We start from the raw sequence: 4,391 nt of genomic DNA, 5'->3' as shown, positions 1-4,391 counted from the left end.
TATATGTGTGTTTTGATACGATATTTATTTTTGTCTAGGGTAATTATTAATGGGTTGAGTGCAGAACTTGGAATGGCGTATGAACGAGGTTGCTAAGTCTAAAATAAAGTATTATATGTATATATTAACTGCTGCAATAGAAATGAGTGTACATTTCCCATGTGGGAAATGTGCAGTCATTTCTGTGATCACGGGTTCTCATGTCAGCTGATAGGTAAGAATAATTTCGAAATAAATTGTGTTTTAATATCAGCTCGAATGCAGCTACGATTACGCAGTACCAGTACAAACACCATTAGTAACCCAGGTAGGTAAATAGTTGTCCATAACTGTGGAGGGAAAGAATATTTAGCGTGTGCGTTAAGAATATCGGTTGCAGAAAGTCAGCCTCCTATATGAAAGCCAAGAAACAGCATGACCGTGCTATAACGCTTTCAGATAAAATCTATCCTATACATAGATGGCAATCCACTTCCTAAGAAATTTTAAAGCTTAGACAGGGATTCAGTCTGAAATTCTGGATAAAATCAATAGCGTGCCTTGTACGGGAAGTTAGAAGACTAAAGACTTTTCTTAGAGCTTTATTTGATGTGGCCACATCTCGCACGATTCTATGTCAAATCTCATATACGGGGGTTGGGAAGAGGGAAGGATATTTTTTGGTCGAAGTTTACTGACTTTACTTCAAGGATAATTACAAAACTGCGGTATTGTATTTAATGTTTTTACAACTGCTATTTCTCGAGATCGAGTGAAGCCATCCACCGCAGGCGATTAGTTTGCACCCCTAAATCGGATACGTATAAAATTCAGCGCGCACCAGATTTTAATTGAAGTAAAAAAGGCAGTGTAAACTTGCTACAGAAAATACGCGATCAATTTGCTTGCAGCTTTTGAATCCGGTCTATTCCGGAAAGGAAAACTGAACGTCTTACGAGAGTCCATAAGTATCTATATGATAGAACAGATCTTGCCGAAAATAATCACAACGCCATCGTCCGGTCTTCGCTGAATTCGCCACCTGCGTGTAAGTAACTGTGTGCATGCAACAAATGCACAAATACATATATATGTTTACTTGAATTGGGGTAACGTAACAATTTCATTTGTTGAGAGTGCTAGCGCTCAACGCAATTCTTGGCATAAATTCATCAGCATATGCTCATTATTGACATACTTAATACACATGACCCTACTTATTGTTTGTACCTTCGATAGCTGAAGAAACAAGAGGACTCAGCTCCACTCTGGTCGCTTGTAATGAGGCATTCAGGCCGCAGCAGGCTACCGAAAGTCCCGTACAACTGAAGGGTCGGTGCAGGTCTTTTTATAAAGGAACTTCTGCAACGGTCGTACGCAAACATGGTGTTCTATTTTTTCAGCACATGCAAATGGTCATCATCTCGGAGTGTAAGAAGTTTCAACGTATTTTCTAAGTGAAATGCGGACAGGACGTTTCTTTCAGCTACCAGACGTCGATAAGATATGATGTATGATCTGATATTAGTCTTCCATACGACGTATTATATAGCAGGCGATAATTAGAAAGACCACGTTATTCCTATGAACAAAAAGCAATGTCGAGATGTAAATCTATCAGCGATTCTATACTTTACGATGGGACCAGTTGATCTATCAAATGCATTTATCTTTACAATTTATAGACTCAATTGGTTAGATCGTTCATCTAAGATATCAACCGGAGGCGCGGATATAATTGTCTTCATTTAGCTTGATTCTGAAGTATGTATTTAAGGCAAATAAACACAAAACATTTAACGAGCTTTGCAGCTGTGTGATTCAATAGGTATGCAAAACTTATTTGGCACTAGCAGTGACTCAGCGTCGTTTAAGGACAGTTCTCCTGTTGAATAGAAAGGATACTGAGAACAAGGAAACTGTTTGGTGCAGTTAGAGGTTTAGGTGACTATGACTGCGTGCTTCCTGAATGTAGATAGACGACTATGACGGGGGTCGATCAATGAGCAAATTCGAGGCAAAAAGGGAAAGATACACGCTTTTGCTTTAAGTGGACTTCTAGCTAATGAGTAAAGGTTCATACTCAGATTGAAAACTACCGCTTAGTCCTGTTTTGCCCCATAGGAAAGGCCGTACTTCAAGTAGATCACATAAACGGTTAATAATCAATGGGGGGGATACGCGCTACGCAAAATGTTCAGTTGGTATTTACTAATAACAGTAGAATGAAAACGAGTCCATCAATCCCACTCCACACCAATGGTTAGCAGCAAACAGATAGACAAGATCAAATAGGTACGAATTCTGCAGTTGGTGCTGTCGAGAACGTATCATCCACAATGAATTTCCTCGACGTTTGTCGAATGCTGAGCTGCTACATTGAGCAGTAATGGAAACGCAATTGTCTGACGATCTTCACTACCTTCCCGAAGTTCTTTACAGTTCGATCTCGGCAACCGGTTTTGGCTATCTGGGGTCTACTGCTGCCGCTGCCATTCAACTTACACACAGATGTCGGTCAATTTGAACTGCTATATATCCGTGACTCGGAAGATCCTCGCAAACACAAGCTGCGTCTGTTGTTGAGGCAGGCGCCATCTTGCGAGGGCTGCTGCGATGGCTGGCAGATGGTTGGTATATTTCGAACCTTCGGCGTTCTTGCGGATGCCCGCAAACGGCTGGATGGTAGCGACGCTGGTGATATTAATGGTACCTGCTCGTCTTGTTTCGTTCGATCTCGACTGTGTAAAGCGCTGCTGCTATACCAACTATCACCAAGGACAGCAGCAGCGCCACCACCAACGCCGTCTCATTGGATCAGCAGCAGATCAGCGCGTGTCCAGCAATTTTATTCCTGTATTGGCAACAAGCGACTGACGCTACGATGCCGATACGGATTCGCTGTTTTTCGCTTCGTCAAACCTTATTATACACACGTATACTGCCACCGTTATTGTATATGTGCAGGATAATAGTGCTGCTGGTGATGGCAGAGGCCGCCATAGCGGCCTCGGCTACTGTCCGTTACTGCTTGCTCGGATCGGAACGTCGCATCTGCCCGTCCATCCGCATGCCCGCCCGCCCGCCCGCCTGCCTGCCTGCCTGTTTCTCTGTCTGTCTCGATGTGTGTGCATGCCATGGCAGGACACTGTACGGCGAAAGCACAGTAGATAGATAGAACGACAGCAGACGTAGCGGCTGTCGCTTCGATAACGATGTCGGCGACGACTGACTGCCGGTGGCGGCTGGCGTTGTTGCTACTGCTGCTGGCACCAAGGCACCGTTTGAGATACTGATGAGACAAGTCGATCTATGCGCGAACAACGAATGAACGATACAGTCGATCGAGCCGTCTCCTGTATGAGCTGGTCGAGCTGCTAAGAGCCAAGCAAGCAACGCCGCAGCCGCTTGCGTTGCCACCAATACTATTGCTGGACGACAGCAACGGTAAGCGGGAAAGATAAAAAACAACTGTACGTACAGCAGATGTTCCGTCCACCTTGTCGTTGTTGTTGTTGTTATTCTCGTCGTTTACCGACTCTATGTTCCGTACACTAGATGAATTGACGATCGAGAAGAAGGACGAAAAAACACCGGCGCTTGTGGACCTGTTGCTTGGCCTGCCCGATGCTGCTGACGATAATGATGGAGCAGACACAAAAGAGTCACATACAAAACAGCACCTTTAGGTAAGAAAGAAGGCACCCGTACCCGAGGGTTCGCGCAACACGAACTCATGCTAACAGAAGCGATGCAGAAGAACATATTCTGGACGTGAGCTATATGTAAGCAACTGTGAGGTGATGCGAAGACAACCAGCCCGTGGCAAGACGCTTGCTAGAGGCGACATCGTTGATGGCGGCGGTGGTGGCGGGAGTTCGCAAGCGGGCAGTATCATCTTCTTTGACCTAAAACAGAAGATGAGAACAAGAACGAAAGGAAAGACGACGAAGCGTACTGATACGGAGTGAAGATGGACAGAAAGGAAGACGACGGAGGACAGCGCAATATCTGTCCGACAACAGTTACTACGGATGGGTCACTTCAACGATTTCCGACTTTATACGCAACCCGTAAACAGATGATGATGAAATCAAAGACATTAAGAAATAGGAAGCAGTCCTCTTTGTCACCTTCCCTCCCGAACCCCCTTTTGCCTCTTTTGGCTATCCTTCACGTTGTCTTAAAGGACTTGGGTCAACGGTAAGGGGCGCCGGGCGGCAAGCAAACGATGGCTTACGGAGGTGTTAGGGAAAGAAAAACAGAAAAAAATAGACCGGTTTAAAGAACGACACCGAAGACAATTCTATGAGAATTTTGCAAACCAACAAATACAAAAGAAGCTCAAAAAAGCCAAAAAAATGAGGGCGTTGACAGCGGACAATAGCTGAAAGAGACGTATACATGTAGAT

General features: G+C 44.6%; 1 long non-coding RNA gene across 3 annotated transcripts in view; it reads right to left on the bottom strand.

The window, feature by feature from the left end:
• LOC111247051 (uncharacterized) overlaps positions 1-3,034 on the bottom strand; it is a 6,934-nt gene extending 3,900 nt beyond the window's left edge. For all 3 annotated transcript variants that reach the window (XR_015322972.1, XR_002671939.2, XR_015322971.1), the window contains exons 1-2: positions 2,485-3,034; positions 1,210-1,341 (exon numbers count right to left, since the gene is read on the bottom strand). This is a non-coding gene — a long non-coding RNA (uncharacterized LOC111247051). The remainder of the gene's footprint in view (positions 1-1,209; positions 1,342-2,484) is intronic.
• Positions 3,035-4,391: the final 1,357 nt, after the last annotated feature.

The sequence above is a fragment of the Varroa destructor genome, unplaced genomic scaffold, assembly GCF_002443255.2.
Source record: "Varroa destructor unplaced genomic scaffold, Vdes_3.0 BEIS01000003.1, whole genome shotgun sequence".
Taxonomy (NCBI): Eukaryota; Metazoa; Arthropoda; class Arachnida; order Mesostigmata; family Varroidae; genus Varroa; species Varroa destructor.
This window is presented reverse-complemented; position numbering and strand designations above follow the sequence as displayed.